This window comes from Miscanthus floridulus, chromosome 8, assembly GCF_019320115.1.
Source record: "Miscanthus floridulus cultivar M001 chromosome 8, ASM1932011v1, whole genome shotgun sequence".
Taxonomy (NCBI): domain Eukaryota; kingdom Viridiplantae; phylum Streptophyta; class Magnoliopsida; order Poales; family Poaceae; genus Miscanthus; species Miscanthus floridulus.
The window spans coordinates 30,369,306-30,386,848 of record NC_089587.1 but is presented as its reverse complement, the minus strand read 5'-3'; the positions used below and the strand labels follow the sequence as shown (position 1 = coordinate 30,386,848).

The 17,543-nt window shown below is 51.0% G+C and overlaps 2 pseudogenes; one reads left to right on the top strand and one right to left on the bottom strand.

Moving 5' to 3' along the window:
* Window positions 1-3,021: 3,021 nt before the first annotated feature.
* Window positions 3,022-11,683, bottom strand: LOC136468797 (allene oxide synthase 3-like; annotated as a pseudogene).
* Window positions 11,684-14,334: 2,651 nt separating this feature from the next.
* Window positions 14,335-16,381, top strand: LOC136468796 (protein ROH1D-like; annotated as a pseudogene).
* Window positions 16,382-17,543: the final 1,162 nt, after the last annotated feature.

The window sequence follows — 17,543 nt, the reverse complement described above, 5'->3', positions numbered from 1 at the left end:
TCACCCTCTCCCTCTCTCTCTCTCTCTCTCTTCACATGCACAACATATGCTGAGACGACGGAGAGCGAGGCAAGGGCCGCGTTTAGTTGCGGCCAAACTTGCGCTGCCTGAATTCTATAGACACTGTAGTGCATCGTAATATTTCGTTTGTATTTGATAATAATTGTCCAATCGTTGACTAATTAGGCTCAAAACATTCGTCTCGCAAAGTACAACTAAACTGTACAATTAGTTTTTGATTTCATCAACATTTAGTACTCCATGCATGTACCACAAATTTAATGTGACATGTAATCTTCTTTTTATATAGTGTTAAAGTTTAGATTCTGAGTGAACTAAACATGGCCGAGGTAGCTACCACACGGGCTCTACTGCGGTGCAGCTGTGCACTGCTGCACACTCTGCGCCTTGTCCCTCCATTTAAAAAAAAAGCTGGGCTTGGTTTAGATCACCTCTAAATTCTAAGTTTTTTCATTCTCTTTATTACATCAATTTTTTGGACGTATGCATGGAGTATTAAATGTAGGTAAAAAAAATAACTAATTGCACAGTTTGGTTGTAAATCACGAGACGAATTTTTTAAGCCTAGTTAGTCCATGATCAGACAAAGTTTATCAAATACAAACAAAATATGCTATAGTATTCAGATTGCAAAAATTTGCAATCTAAACAAGGCCCTGGCCTGCGGTCAAAGCCTGTCCTTGGCAGTTCTTTACAGCATGCTCGCCGCAGATTAGACGGCTGTGGCGCAGAGCTCGACGCTAAGCAGCATGCTCGCTCGGTTGTATTTAGTTTATAATGCATATGTTATCAATATTATTTTTTTTCTCACGTCAAACCAGTCAACAGCATTTTTAGCCATGGCTTATCAGCCAAACAAGCCCAAACGAATATGACGAAGATCTACGACGTCGAACTCGGCGCCATGTATTCTAGCGCCGAGGTACCGGCCACGTCAACGTTACCTAGGATTCCCTGCAGTGCACGGCCAGACACCTCAACGCCAAGATCTGTGGCGCCGAGACATGTTATCTCGACACCATGAGTCCTGACGCCGACCACAGGGTCCAAAAATAAGTTTAAGTCTCTCGGGAGGTAAAACATAATTTTTTTTAGAAAAAGGCCAAAAAGTAAAAAATTAGGTCAGAAGCTGGAGTTGCCGACCTTGTTGCTTTGATCAGTTTGCTTCCGAGTAGAGCTTTTAGTCGCAGAGCTCTGTTTAGGGGTTGTTTGGTCTTAGGCCACGTTTTGCCACGCCCAGCTGCGGCGAGTTGTTTGGCCCCGCAAGTGTGCCGGGCCACAGCTGTGGCGTAGCGAAGTGTGGCGTGAATCCAAACAATTTCTCGATGTCTATGACTGATGATGTTGTCGTTTTTTGATAGGTACTATGTATTTTTTGGGTTATGGTTCCGTTTCTTGCCCGCCTGTGGTAAGCCAAGGCTTGCTTGGGGGTGGCTGTGTCTTGTATTGTGCTAGTTTCAATTGAGGAACAACCACGCCTAGTAGTGAGCTTTTGAGCAATATTCTGTTTTGTAAGATAGCTCACAAAAAATATTTCTTTGAAAAAAGGAGTTATCTCCAGCCTCTACATGCAACCTTGTTTAGGGTTTTATGACAAAGTTAATTCAGATAAACTACAAATCAAAACATGGAACTGAAGACCGAAAATTAAATAAAGCAAATTCTATTATGAAAATTGATATAAATTTTATCTTCATCCGGCTTCATTTGAAAATATTGTAAATTTATTTGTATTGGAGATATTTCTAAGGGCGGTTCACTTAGCTAACTGCCTTCAAAATCGATTTCCAGGGACAGTTGACTTCACTCAATTTCAAAGATGGTTGACATAAGCAAGTAGCCCTGAAAAATTATATTTTTAAAAGCGGTTCTCTTAAGTCTCACCCTGAAAGTAGATATATTTTTAGTGACGGTTTACAACGCTTATGGAACTAGTTACAAACAGTTTGCTAAGTAAACCGTCCTTAAAAAAATAGGATGCGTCTGTAAAAATATATATATTTTTATACAAGTACATGTACTAGTAATTTATTACAAGATTATCTCCTAGAATTGTGTTATGTGTTAACTTGGGTTCCTTTCTTTCACATGTACTAGTTTCTGACTTAGTTCACAGTTTGAACTTACCAGTCTGGCTTATTAGTCATGGTATAGTGTTTTTTCTCTCACAACAAAACAGCATCAGCTGACTTATCAGCCACACAAATCATCAGCCGAACATCCCGTCACATGCTTGTGCACAAATGATTAACGGTGAATTGGCGATCCTGATGCATGTAATGGCCCAACAAGGTAATAAAACAACTTTTCTTCAATTAGTATGCTTCAAAATATGGAATGTGGTTCCCGAATTATATTTATAGTCTATAGTTGAGACTTCGGAACAACCACTCACATGCTCACTACTCATGTGAACACTTGCGACTTGTGGAATGTAGCTCAAAAAAAAAAAGGAAAAAGGGGATTATCTCCAGCCTCTACATGCAACCTTGTTTGTTTTTTTGGACAAAGTTAATTCAGCTAAACAACCGATCAAACACACATGGAAAGTGATTGACCTACAACCATTACACCACTCCGTTGTTCTGCAACAATCGAAGTCTAGATGAGAGTTCTCCGACAATCGAAGTTACCATACATATTGGAGGATCTGGCTGCTTATACATACATCACAAGTCACAACCAATCAAACTGGAACTGCAAATTGAAGAATTATAATTAAATTAATGAAGCGAAGTCTATTATTATTCCTCCATATGCCCTTATAGCTCACAGAAAGCATGACACACAGTAGCAAATGTTTTGAATTTGTAACCTTTTACAACAGATAATTTAGAAGGGTCTCCTCTTATTGCCCCATCAAACATTGTGTCGTGGTCCACCATTGATCTAATGCCACCAAAACCATAAGCTAAGCAAAGTCAACATCCTCACTGGCAAGCAAAGCACATGACAGAACTACGTGCAGTACGTATCACACACAGCACCGTGCATGATCGATCAGGGCTTGACGACGCTGCCATGGCCCACGGCGGAGGAAGCCGCCCTCGTCAGCGAAGTGAACGTGACCACGGGCTCCACGGGGCTCTCCTCGACGCTGGCGACGAACGTGTCGTACCGACGGAACAGCTCCGCCACCATCAGCCGCCCCACCGCCACCACCGCGTCTTTCCCGGGGCACTGCTTGTTCCCCTCCGCGGCCGCGCCGGTCTCCGGCCCGTTCGACCACACCACGTGCTCCAGCATCCGCCGCCGCTCGTCGTCGTCAGAACATACAGCGAACCGGTCGGGGACGAACTCGCGGCCGCGCTGGAACACGCGCTCGTCGCGCGTCGCCAGCGGCTGGTAACCGAACACCATCTCGCCCTTCTTCACCTCGTACGCCGCGTCGTGGCTCTCCACGACCGTGTCCCGCCGCGCGCGCCCATACTGGAACTCCACCGGTGGGTTCATGCGCAGCGTCTCCCACACGAACGACTTCACCAGCGGCATCTTCTCCACGTCCGACAGGGTGATCGTCGTGCCCGGCGGTGGGACGACGGCGCGGACCTCGGTGGCGAGCCTGGCGTGCAGCTCCGGCCCGCAGCGCGCGAGCCACTTGACGACGTGCGGCAGGAAGATCTTGTGTTAGCTCATTCAGTTAGTTCAGTCTAGGTTCAGAGTCTTGTTTTTCAGAGTTTCAGAGTCCAATAACTGAACCTGCTAGAGGTGCGTCATGTAAGGCCCTTGACTTGCGCATTGTCCGCAAGGAGGTGGCCACGTTTTCGTCTTTCTGTTGAGTCGTAGCTGAAGCTTCGCACTCCACTAGTTCGGTCGTGGGATGGCGCGGCCCTGTAGGAAGTAGTGGCGTGCATGGCGTTGAGTTTGAGTGGCCAGGAGCTGCTCACTGCATGTATATATATGAATAGAGTCTGAAAATGCCGGGGGGGGTTCACGGCACCAAAACATTTGTGTGTGCTCTAAGTTTCATAGTGTTCGCGTGTGTGCGTGAGTTCACCGAGTTTTCTGGGTCATCCTCTTCGACTCCGGTGACGGGCGCCGGCGTTCAGGAGACGACATTTGGTATCGGAGCCGGAGTAGCCATGGATCGGCGCAGGTTCCGCTCGTCCTCACCGGCAAGGCGGTTCCCGTCGGGTGCGTCGGGCAGCGGTGGCGGTGGTGACCGCGCACCGCGCGTCGTGCGCGAGGAGAAGGCGAAGTTCCCGATCCTCACCAAGTCCAATTACTACTCTTGGGCGGCGCTGATGAAGTTGAAGCTGCAGGCGAGAGGCCTGTGGCAGACGGTGAGCCTCGGCCCCTTCGACTACATAGAAGACCGGAGTGCTCTTGAGATCATCACTCTGGGTCTTCCGGAGGAGCTGCACGGCGCCATCGCTCGGAAGATCACGGCAAAGGAGGCGTGGGAGTCCTTGAAGAAGTCGAACCTCGGCGTCGATCGCGTGCGTCAGGCCAAGGCCAACACGCTGCGCCGGGAATTCGAGGCACTGCGGTTCAAGGACTCGGAGACGGTGGACGAGTTCGCAATCCGCATCACCGATCTAGCAAGCCAACTGGAGGTGCTGGACTCCGGGTACACTGAGCCAGAGGTCGTGCGCAAGTTTTTGCAGGCCACGCCGGCCAGGTATGCCCAAATCGTTATGGCTATTGAGACTATGCTCGACCTCGATGATCTGTCAGTGGACGAGCTGGTGGGGCAACTCAAAGCGGCCGAGGAACGGTACAACCTTGGTGGCGACAATGGTGGGTCCTCGGCGCGGCTCAACCTCACGGAGGAGGAACTTGTGTCGCGAGTGGTGTCGCGGCTGCAAGTCTCAGGCGGCGGAGGAGGCTCCTCTGGCAACGGACGTGGTCCGTCGTCGAACCAGAGGCGCGCACGCGGCGGCGACGCTTCCCAAGGTGGGGGGAGTGCTGGCGGCTCCAGGCCACCCGGTGGCGCAGGTGGCAGGAAGAAGGAGACCGGCAAGAAGAAACTCGCCAGTGACGAGTGCGCTTACTGCGGCAAAACTGGGCACTGGGCCCGAGAATGTCGCAAGAAGAAGCGTGATGAGCAGGCGCATGCGGCTGAGGTCCAGGAGGAAGCCGCGCTGATGGTGGGGATCACCACGGTCACCGCCGTATCGGTGATGCCCGAGAAGCAGAAGGATGCGGTGGGCGTCCAGATTGGCGACGGCGGCATCCGGACACGCTGGGTGTTCGACGACGAGGCGCCTGAACCGGTGGACGCCACGGCTCACATGGTGTTCGCCACCCCGACAGCACCTGCGGCGAGCGAGACGGTGCACATCCGGGAGGACAAACTCTTCGTTCAGCTCGAGGAGAACGCCGAGGAGGGCAGTACCCGGTGGATCCTTGATACGGGCGCCACAAATCACATGACCGCCGTGCGCTCGGCCTTCTCCGAGCTCGACACGGGCGTGCGCGGCACCGTTCGGTTTGGCGATGGCTCGGTGGTGGACATAGCCGGGCGCGGCACGATCCTGTTCAGCTGCAAGACCGGCGAGCACCAGACCCTTGGCGGCGTGTACTACATCCCCAAGCTCACCGCCAACATCATCAGCCTCGGGCAGCTGGACGAGGGCAAGTACAAGGTGCTGATAGAGAATGGAGTTCTGCGCATCTGGGACCAGCGACGTCGCCTGCTGGCCAAGGTACCTCGTGCTGACAACCGCCTCTACATCCTCGATGTCAAGCTAAGCACTCCGGTGTGCCTCGCGGCGCGCGCGGACGACACAGCGTGGAAGTGGCACACCAGGTACGGGCACCTGGGCTTCCATGGTCTGAAGCTGTTGGCGCAGAAGGAGATGGTACGGGGCCTCCCACGCATCGACCATGTCGAGCAGGTGTGTGAGAGCTGCCTCGCCGGGAAGCAGCGTCGACGCCCGTCCCCGGCGGTGAGCAGGTTCCGGGCGTCCAAGTCACTGGAGCTGGTTCACGCCGACCTGTGTGGGCCGATCACCCCGCCCACGCCGGGCGGCAAACGCCTCTTCCTGCTTGTTGTTGATGACAGGAGCAGGTTTATGTGGCTCACTCTTCTGGCGTCTAAGGATCAGGCCGCGTTAGCCATCATCCAGCTGCAGGCAAGGCTGGAGAACGAAGCCGGGCGCAAGGTGGGCACGCTGCGTACAGACCGTGGAGGCGAGTTCACGGTGCATGCCTTCGCGGAGCACTGCGCTGACACGGGAGTCCAGCGCCATCTCACCGCGCCGTACACTCCACAACAGAACGGCGTGGTTGAGAGGCGCAACCAGACCGTGCTCGGGATGGCGAGGAGCATGATGAAAGGCATGAAGGTACCCGGCTGGCTTTGGGGGGAGGCGGTCTGCACTGCGGTGTTCATCTTGAACCGGTCGCCGACCCGGAGCGTGGACGGGAAAACACCGTATGAGGTCTGGTATGGCGCCAAGCCCGCTGTTCACTTCTTCCGCACTTTTGGTTGTACTGCCCATGTCAAGGTCGCCGACGGACACCAGCATAAGCTGGACGACCGGAGTACTCCTATGGCGTTCATCGGCTACGAGCCGGGATCCAAGGCCTACCGCTTCTTCAACCCGCGCACCAGGAGGGTGTGCATATCGCGCGATGCGGTATTTGATGAAGGGAGGTCCTGGAAGTGGGAAGATACGGCGGATGACTCACTGGACGTGGATTCGGAGGAGCCGTTCACGGTGGAGTACGTGACACTGCTCGCACCAGGAGGTGAACATGTGCCGCAGTCACCAGCGCACACGCCACCAGGCTCGCCGGGACCCTCGACATCACCCATGGGCCCGGCGGCTTCTCCATCGACACTGGTGCAGGAGGCTGCACCAACTGACTCGCCTGCACCAGGAACGCCAGCTGGAGTGGAGTTCGTGTCCCCTCCGCCAGGGGATCCGGATCTGGACATTGACGCCGACGACGCGCCATTGCGATTCCGGGCACTGGACAACGTGCTCGGTGACGCACCAGTGCCAGAGGAGGCTGAACGCGCGCTGGCAGAACTCTTGATGGGCGTTGAGGGGGAGCCAACCACGTTCGATGAGGCGCGTCACGATGAGGCGTGGAGGAAGGCCATGCTCGAGGAGCTGTCTTCGATCGAGCAGAACGACACATGGGCGCTCGTCAAGCTCCCACAAGGGCACCGTGCTATCGGGCTCAAGTGGGTGTTCAAATTCAAGCGCAACGAGCAGGGAGCCATCGTGAAGCACAAAGCACGCTTGGTGGCGAAGGGATATGTCCAGAAGAGCGGCATCGACTTTGATGAGGTGTTCGCGCCGGTGGCGAGGATGGAGTCGGTGCGGATGCTGTTGGCTGTCGCTGCTCAGGAGGGCTGGCTTGTCCATCATATGGACGTCAAGTCGGCTTTCTTGAACGGGGAGCTTGCCGAGGAAGTTTATGTCCAGCAGCCGCCGGGTTTCTCTGCGGCAGGCCACGGTGAGAAGGTGCTGCGTCTGAAGAAAGCATTATACGGTCTGCGTCAGGCTCCCAGGGCATGGAACCAAAAGCTGGATGTCAGCCTACGTGAACTCGGCTTCACGCGGTGCACCAGTGAGCATGGCATGTACACCCGAGGCAAGGGGTCTTCACGGGTGATCGTTGGCGTCTACGTAGATGATTTGATCATCACTGGAGCCAAGGAGGGAGGAGTTGAAGCTTTCAAGCTGGAGATGCAGCGCCTGTTCAGGATGAGTGACCTCGGGTTGCTGTCCCACTACCTGGGAATTGAGGTGCGGCAGTCCAAGGCGGCCATTACACTCGGTCAAGCTGCCTATGCCCGCAGATTGCTCCAGAAGGCAAACATGGCAGGGTGTAATTCTTGTCACACACCAATGGAGACACGACTGAAACTGTCCAAGGAAGGAACTTCAGCAGAGGTAAATGTGTCTGAATATCGCAGTCTGGTGGGAAGCTTGCGGTACTTGATACACACTCGTCCTGATATTTCTTTCGCGGTGGGGATGGTGAGTCGGTTTATGGAGAAGCCCAGGCAGGAACACATGGCGGCGGTTAAGCATTTGCTCCGTTACATCGCCGGCACTGCAGATTTTGGATTGGTTTACCCCAAGCTGTCTGGTATTGACAATAGCCTTATGGGCTACAGTGACAGCGACCTGGGAGGTGACGTGAATGACAGGAAGAGTACTACGGGGATTATCTTCTTCCTGGGAACCAAGGCGGTGGCCTGGCAATCCCAGAAACAGAAGGTGGTGGCGCTCTCTTCTTGCGAGGCAGAGTACATCGCTGGCGCTGCAGCAGCGTGTCAGGCGGTGTGGCTCACGAGGTTGCTGAAGGAAGTCACAGGCGACGATTCTCCAACACCTCAACTGAAGATGGATAACATGTCAGCCATTGCTCTCAGCAAGAATCCGGTACTGCACGATCGAAGTAAGCATATTGATACAAAGTTCCATTTCATTCGTGAGTGCGTTGGCAATGGTACGATTCTGCTGGAGTATGCGAGCTCGCAAGATCAGCTCGCCGATCTGATGACCAAGGCGTTGGGACGTTCAAGGTTCTGTGAGCTAAGGGAGAAGATCGGCGTGGTCAACCTAGTCTGAACTCACCTCATTTGGGGGGAGATTGTTAGCTCATTCAGTTAGTTCAGTCTAGGTTCAGAGTCTTGTTTTTCAGAGTTTCAGAGTCCAATAACTGAACCTGCTAGAGGTGCGTCATGTAAGGCCCTTGACTTGCGCATTGTCCGCAAGGAGGTGGCCACGTTTTCGTCTTTCTGTTGAGTCGTAGCTGAAGCTTCGCACTCCACTAGTTCGGTCGTGGGATGGCGCGGCCCTGTAGGAAGTAGTGGCGTGCATGGCGTTGAGTTTGAGTGGCCAGGAGCTGCTCACTGCATGTATATATATGAATAGAGTCTGAAAATGCCGGGGGGGGGGGGGGGGGGTTCACGGCACCAAAACATTTGTGTGTGCTCTAAGTTTCATAGTGTTCGCGTGTGTGCGTGAGTTCACCGAGTTTTCTGGGTCATCCTCTTCGACTCCGGTGACGGGCGCCGGCGTTCAGGAGACGACATCTTGTACCCGCCGTAGGCGTTGAAGATGGCGAGGAAGATGAGGTTGTGGAGGAGCTCGTCGCGCGGGACGGCGGCGCCGCCCGGGTCGGCATTCTTCTCGGCGTCGTCGAGGACTCCCGCCGCGACGTCGGCGAAGTAGGCCGTCAGGTCGGCGTAGTCGCGGCGCACCAGGAAGGGCGGGAGGCAGAAGGTGTGGAGGAGGAGGTCCTCCAGCAGCCACGGCCTGATGGCCTTGCTCGCGAGCGGGTGGAGCTGGAAGGCGAGCCACTTGTACGCCTTCGCCGCGGCGCCGTCGCCGATGGCCTTGCTCGGCGGCCTCCTGCCGAACAGCGCGGCGCAGGTGAAGTCCAGCATGTGCCGCATGCTGTGCTTGTTGAACTCCACGCCCGAGGCGGCGGCGCCCGCCGCCGCGAGTTCGGCTTCGACGGCGTCGAACGTGGCGGTGAAGGCGGCGGCGAACGCCGGCGCGACGTGGTGCATCCGCGCGGCCGCGAGGCGGATCACGACGCGCTTGAGCGCGGCGTGGCGCGGGTCGGCGCCGTCGAGGAACGCGAGCGGGCGGTGGCCGCCGAAGAGCGCGAGTGAGGGCATGTAGGTGCCATCGAGCGTGCCGTCCTTGTCGACGCGGGAGTCGTCGAGGAGGACGCGGAAGCTGCGCGCGTCGAGGACGGCGACGACGCGGGGGTTGCCCGAGAGGAGCAGGCCCGGCGGCATGTTGACGCGCAACACGGTGGCACCGCCGTGCTTGGCGATGCGAGAGCGGAAGTACTCCTCCGCGCCCTGGAAGTAGAAGTAGTCCAGGCGGTCGCGCAGCGGCGAGAAGAAGGGCACGCCGTAGCTTCCCGGGATCTCGCGGACCGGGAGCCCAGAAGGCGACAGCTTCTGCTGCTCGTCGCCGGCGTTGGCTCGTTTCGATGCCATGGCTGGGGAAGAGAGAGCAGCAGCAGGGCAGCAGAACAATGTACTCTCTAGTCTCTACACACAAGAATTTGGAAGGCATACATGGATGACCAGCTAATAAAAGCTCTCTGCCTGCGGCTTCTAGAAGGTCAACCTGCGTGCGGCATGCCATGGGACGAATACAATTATCTACGACATGCATGTTCACCGTTCATTAGTTAATTAGGTTTTGTGCTGATCAATGTCCAATGTCATCCCGAGTTTCCTCAACTGACATCCACAGCTGCGCATGCAAATTAAAGGGAGGGAGGCATCTCAACCCATACTATACTAGTAGTAGTTGCTAGCTACTTGATCGTTGGCCGATCCAGTCCTCGGGCGCAGTTGACAAAAATATGGTCAGGGGTAATCATTCTTTTCTTGTGTTAACTCTTTTCAAATTTGAAATGATGGACCGTAATTTACGGAGCCCCTTCCCGGATGACACCAAGGCGATCTCGTTCCCGACCTTATCTAGTTCACCTCGTCGGTGAAACTAGATTTTCTCGGCCGGTGGCCATCCCGATCACGGCGTCCACGCCCCGCCTACCGACACCCAGTCAGCGGCGGTCACCGCGAATTGCCGGTAAGCCGATCTTGGCGCCAACGACCACATATTTTCCAAAACCCTATTTCCCCACTAGGGTCTAATAAGTGCTGCTTAGGTTTAGCGTCGAGATGCGTTTTGTATCTACTTCGATCTCCGTTGCAGATCACTATCTTGTTTTCCCCTTCATACCAGATCATATACAGTGGCTGCAGGAGGTGGACGGAAGGGGCGTGTGGATGATAGCCCTAACCATAATGTGACTGATCTTTATTTTGCTGAGGCTTAACCTGACCGAGGAGGAAGAAGCCATGGTTGACTTCAGTGATGACGAAGGAAAAGGAGAACCACCGTTGGTGGAATGGGTGATCATAGGGAAGGTTCTATCCCGATGGCAGTCCATGTGAATACGGTCCGCGCCACTATGAAGCTGGCTTGAGGTAACCCTGTTGGTCTGAAGTTTCGGGCCATCGGAGAGAAGGAAGACAACTTGTTCATTGTAGAATTTGGGAGTAGTGTGGATATGGACAGGGCTTTGGCTAGAACTCCATGGATGGTGGGGAGATATGCGATTATCCTAAAACAATATGATGAGAAGCTTAGTGCGTCGGAGATTGTCTTGGATTGGATGGAGATTTGGGTGTGGATTCTGGACTTGCCCCTCGGATGGATGAGTCAACAGAGGGGAAGTCATGCCATGAGTTTGACCGGCCAAGTTATAGCCATGAGTTTGACCGGCCAAGTTATAAAGATGAATGTGGATTCGGATAGGAAGGCTAGCGGGGCATTCCTGCGCGCTCGAGTGGCAATTGAGATTGATAAACCCTTGCATCGGGGATGCTTCTCCGTATGAGTAGGATGGAAGATGGTTTCAAGCGCAGTATGAAAAACTTCCATTCTATTGCTTTGCATGTGGGGTGATGGGTCACTCGGAGGTGGAGTGTCTACATCCCGTGCCTCGTGATGATGAAGGGAAACTGCGCCGTATGCTGTCCAATTGAGGGACCCAGAGGAGAGGAGAAGGAGGTTGCAATCCTTCACTAGGGCAGCAGCAACGTGTTTTGGGAGCAGTTCGTCTTCTGCATCAAAACCTCCTAAAGGCTCAATACAGCAGATCCGGGGATGGCCGGTCTTCTATGGGTGATGGTGGCTCGCTCCACTCCTCCATGTGGGGGAGACGAAGGACCTAGATTGTTGCAAACTTTGTATGAGTCTTATGTAATTTGTTTTCTACATTGCTTATAACTTATCTATATATTTATTTATTGTTATTATCTTATTTTGTAGATGAGGGACTCTTCATTCTTAGATTCCGGTATTATTTCTGTTTCTAATGATGATGCTGGCCCTAAACATTTTAATGATTCAACTTCTCATGGCCTTGATGGATCTAATGTAAGTTTTTATGTTTCACTCTCTATTTAATTTCTTTTTGTCTTATTTTTTTTTTCTAATTCTATCTTTTGTTAATTTCTGCTAATTCATTTTCTATTATTGCTGCTCCGTTTTTATGTTTTTTATTTATTCTATTTTCAGAATTCTTTGTCTGATGGCAACCATTCCGAGATGTATGTTTTTCTGAATTTAATTTAATCTTGTGGTTTTCAATCTTTGTTGGATTTTTTAGTTGTTCATTTATGCTTTTCAGTACTCAAAAATGAAGAAGTTGAGGTTATTAATGTTCTTAAGTCATAATGTATCTAACTCTACTTTTTTTATTTTCTTTATTAGAGCTAAAGTTGTCTTTACCAGGTTCTCTTTTATTGTTTGACAAGTGCTTTGTGCCTAATAAATTTGTGAAATGGGTTGCACATATGGTGCATTACAAATCTGGTGGTATTGTAATTGATGGGAAGGTGATCTCTCTTACCAAGCAAGCTGTGCGTCTAGTTCGGGATTTACCCTTTGGTGGTTTACCTTTCTGTGCTGACTACTCTGCTAGTAAACCTACAAACTGTTGTCCAAGATCAATTACGAGTATGAAGTGAGATCTAGGATGAGGTAGCGGTGCTAACATCAAGATGATATTAATATTTAAGCTTAATTTACAATTACTATTTACTATAAAATGAATCTCAAAGACTAGAAATTAATGTCATAGTCATCTTTGGTTTGCACTAGCCTCCCAACTTCTCAAGATGTTGTCTTGTCAAAGATATATATATATATATATATATATATATAGTAGTATTGCTTCATTAAAAAAAGTTACTACAATTTATCTAAAGGGGACGACCCATGTTTAATCAGCGTAGCCAATCGTGATGCATGCATGCAGAGGAAATCGAGTGATCCTTGATGCATGCAAGCAAATCACGGAAAGACACTTCCAGTCTGAGATTCTATCTATTTCGCCTAAGAAAAGAATATAGAGGTGTACATGACATACACGTGAGTAGACTTTTACCCATCTAAGGCCTTGTTTGGGATGTTGTCGGAGCTTATAATCCACATGTGTTGAGGTGGATTGAAGTGAGAAATTTAGTTTAAGTTCCACCCTAATCCACCGCATGCACTACATGAAATACACGTGATTCAGTATATACAATATATCTTTTCACCTACCAGGCGTAGAAAGAGATGACTGACCATCTCCATGAAATGAGTGACTTGGCGATTTCCTAACTCGATTCAGACCGGCCCCATTTCGTTTCTAGGTTTAAAGTTCGGAGTTGCATGATCCATGCATGCGTACAAGAAAACTTTCACAATATTAATCAGTGATTGGAGTCGTAATTCATAATAATGTTTGCTCGGAAATAATATTACATACTAGATATTATAGGTCTTAGGTCCACCGTCGCCAACTCGCATGCATATGGGGGTCATCATCAACAATCAGATCAGTGTCGGCCTACTCAAAGATCGATCAGAATCAAACGATACCCACGCGAAACACGAGCCCTTAGGCACTGTTTGGATAAATTCATAATTGGATTAACTAACTTCAGAATCATCAAGAGGTATACCAATGATTAATACGAAAAATAATGGTGATTTAATTATCTGACCATATAAGAACCATCGCACAGTTGCATAATCGATGGCCTGGAAAGAATTGAGGACCTTGTTGCAGTTGCAACAGATTCAGTACAACATGGCAAACTGATCATGGTTCAAGTCCTGGATTTGGCACAGTTGCTTATATTTTTCTAGATTTATTCTAGAATTTAATGGCGCTATGCTTTCAGTGTTAGACAACGTCCCCGTCGATAGCAAGACGCCTGTAATCACTTCGTAAATCTCGGATCTGCTGGCTCAATCCTTCAGAGGTGCTCATAGGGATAGAATTTACATATTTGTATTTATAGGGTGTGAGTGTGTGTGCGTGTTGTAGGTGTCTATGTTCTACCGTGTAATTCTAAAAAAAAAAGATTCAGTGCAACATCAAGAACGCAACAATTTTTTTCCTTCTAATGGAAGGGGTCTCTATTCTGTACATATGCATAGGTCCAGACAGTGGCGGATTTAGGCCGGGGGCCGCTAGGGCCATGACCCTAGGCGTTGGGCTGTTTTTTCTATACTGTAGACTACTGTAGCAAGAGGGCCTAATACAACCAGCCCATTAACTCTATTGAGTGGCCCTAGGCTTGGATTTGGCCCAATTCCGCCACTGGGTCGAGATGTAGATTCCTAAACGAATATATTAGAGCTTATTTCATTACTTTGTTTCTGTGAAATGCTATGAGCCCTCAAATAATTTGTGAAAGAAGATCACAACTAATTTATGAGCTTCCCGCGCATGGCCTCCCGATTTGGCGGCATGGCCAAGCGGTAAGGCTGGCAAGGGACTGCAAGGTGTCGCTGCTCTCTGCTTGTCGACATGGCCAAGGTGAGTTTGGGAAATATGGAAGGGTGTCTGCAGGTTGTCATCAGCTTTGACATATATTTTCTCATGTAAAAGTGGTTACTTTTAGTTGCTTTTTTTATGTTTTGTTTAATCAGAACTCAAATAAAAATAAAATGTTGTTTCGATGGTCAACATATATATTGTTGTAGTAGCAGGCTAGCTTTCATTTGTTGGATGTCTTGTGAGTTGGGAGATGCTGAATGTCACTGGTACCTTTCAATGGTACATTATGCCAACTGGATTGTAGCACATATATCTATATATGATCCAATTTGGAGTCTTGAAAAGGACGCTGAACCTAGATAGTTCTATGTGATCTTTGAAAGAGGAGAATTTCTATATGATCCAATTTGGAGTCTGAAATGAACTTGGATTGTTCAATTCATTTTTCTATCTTGCATTTGGTTGGTGCATAGAAATTTGTTTGACATTTTTTAGATAATGGAAAGAGTATCTGGCTTCATCCTCATTGAATTGGAATCAGACCAAATTATTACAGCTTATTACTTAACAACTCTGGATAAACAAGGTTCTTGTAAGAAAACAACTCAAAACCCAATTCTAGACAAAGAAGGCCATCCATAGGATGCAAAGAGACTTTTGCCGCTGTCTCCAGAGATTGACGAGCCTCCACCATGAGCGCTTGTTGAACCTCACACCATTGCAATTGGGTCCAGAACTGTAGCCAATGGGTCCCCCGGAATACACCTGCAAAAGAGAATTGGGTCGACAATTGTCAAAAGCAACTTTGTTCCTTGTTATCCAGATTGACCATAAAATGACTGCCGCACCAATCAATAAGAGTGATCGAAAATTTTTATCTTTCCAAGAGTACCATCCATTAAACAAGTTATGGGCATTCCGAGGTGGCTTAAATCCTAGGGGAATTTTGCTGCAGGACATCGCTAAAAAGCCTAATATGCTGACGGACACCGCCAAGAGCGAAATTTGCCCAGTACCATTACAAAATCGCGTCCATTTGCTGAAACACACCGCACCGAATATTTTATTCATTTATCAGATTTGCGGAGAGAGAAGGTGGGGAAAATGACTCTTCTGCCCTCGTCTTCAACCTTAAAGGGACGTGATTAGAGGCAGCAGATCCACAAGGGCCAGCTCCGGCGCGCGCGGAAGGCGCTCTCGGACCTCTCCGTGCTCCTCATCGACGACGACGCCGCCGCCGCGGTGGGCGCCGGCGGCGGGCTTGCCTCGTTCCTCACATCCCACCGCAACCGCTCCTTCGGCCGCGCGTGGGCCTCCCCCTCCCGCGCCGCATCCCTCGCCTCGGCTTCCTCCTCCTCGTCCTCATCCTCGTCACCCTCCACCCATTTCCGCTCGCTCTCGTGGAGCGTGTCGCGCACCTGGTCGGCGGCGCGCCAGCTGTAGGCCATCGGGGCCGGCCTTGCCGCGCCGCACGCCAACGAGGCCACCGCCGCCTCGGGCCTCGGGGCCCCAGCCTACGCCATGGGCTGCCTGCTCCACCTCGTCGCCTGGGCGCTCGTCGCCGCCGTGCCCTGCCCGGACCGCGCCGCCGCGCTCCAGGCGCACCACCACCTCCCGCCCCCACCGCCGCGCGCCGCGTTCCCCTGGGCACTGCCGCTCCTCGCGCTCCAGGAACGCCTCGCCGAGGAAGGGAAGCGCAAGGACCGACGCAACTCGTGCGGCCTGATCAGGGAGATCCACGCGCTGGAGAAGTGCGCGCAGAGGCTCGCGGAGGCCATCGACGCCACGCCTGTCTCACTCACCGGCGAGCGGGAAGCCGAGGTGTGGGAGGCTGCTGCTAAGCTTGCCGCGGCATGCACCGCAATGAAGGACGGGCTGGACCCGCTGGAGAGACAGGTCTGGGAGGTCTTCCACCGCATCGTGCGCAACCGAATGGAGGGCCTCGATTCACCGATGCTCAATGCCGATTGAGCTCTGTCAAGATCATCATCATCATCTTGCCTTTGATCTCGCAATGTGGCGGTGCTAGGTAGCTATCCTGTTCTTGCTTTTTTTTGCTCACTCTTGTGATCAGCTAGTGGTAAGTATAAAATGCGGGGATCGAATTGTAACACAACAGCAAAAAATGCGGGGATCGATTTTCTGTACTTAATGAATTTGCAGTATTCATTATGTGCCGAAGAAGGGCTCGTGCCGGCCGTCGCCGGAGAAGGCAGCCTTGATGCTGCCCCTGCCGAGGCCGAGGTTCTCGTCCATGGCCTCCATGACGCGCTCGGCGAGCTTCCGCAGCTCGGCGCGGTACTCGCGCATGGTCTCCTTGAACGCCGGCGGGTCGGACGGCCACTAGCAGCCATCGTGGATGTAGAAGATGTCCTCCCAGTCCAGGTCGTCCACGGGCGCCACCTCCTCGCCGTGCCGCTCCGCGTCGATGAGCGCCTCCAGCGTGCGCCCAAGGTTGAAGACGAGGTCAGAAGAGTCATTTTCCCCACCTTCTCTCTCCGCAAATCTGATAAATGAATAAAATATTCGGTGCGGTGTGTTTCAGCAAATGGACGCGATTTTGTAATGGTACTGGGCAAATTTCGCTCTTGGCGGTGTCCGTCAGCATATTAGGCTTTTTAGCGATGTCCTGCAGCAAAATTCCCCTAAATCCTAACACCATATGGACAGCTCTCCATAAAAACATGGCATATGTGAGCAATCAAAGAAGGGATGTTGGATGGTTTCAGGTTTGCTACAGAAACAACAGAACATATCTCCATTCCAATTCCTCTTTGCCAAGTTGTCCTTAGTGAGAATAATCCCTCTTAATCTTCAAAGGGATCTTAAGACGTCAAACTACTTGTGATACTTTTAATCCATTACTGATTAGGTAGCTGTACGTTGAGTTAACTGTGAATGAACCCGTTTTATGTAAACTCCAAACAAAACTATCAATACCCTGTTGCGGGTTAATATTAGCCATCCTTGCTACTAGGTGGTTCCATTCTAGTAGCTTGTTTCCCACTAATGTCCTTCTAAACTCAACCTCTAGTGAAACTGAGCTTAATACATCTGTAACCTTCGCTTGTTTCTTACGAACAATGTTGAATAAGGTTGAGTACTGGGGTTTTAGTGGTTCGGTATTGAAATTTGTTTGACACTCGGGAATAAGAAACCAAAGAAAAAACTCTTATTTAATTGAGTCAGTAGATAGGTGTGGCAGTTTGTTGTCAAGTTTGTACCTGACTAACGATGAG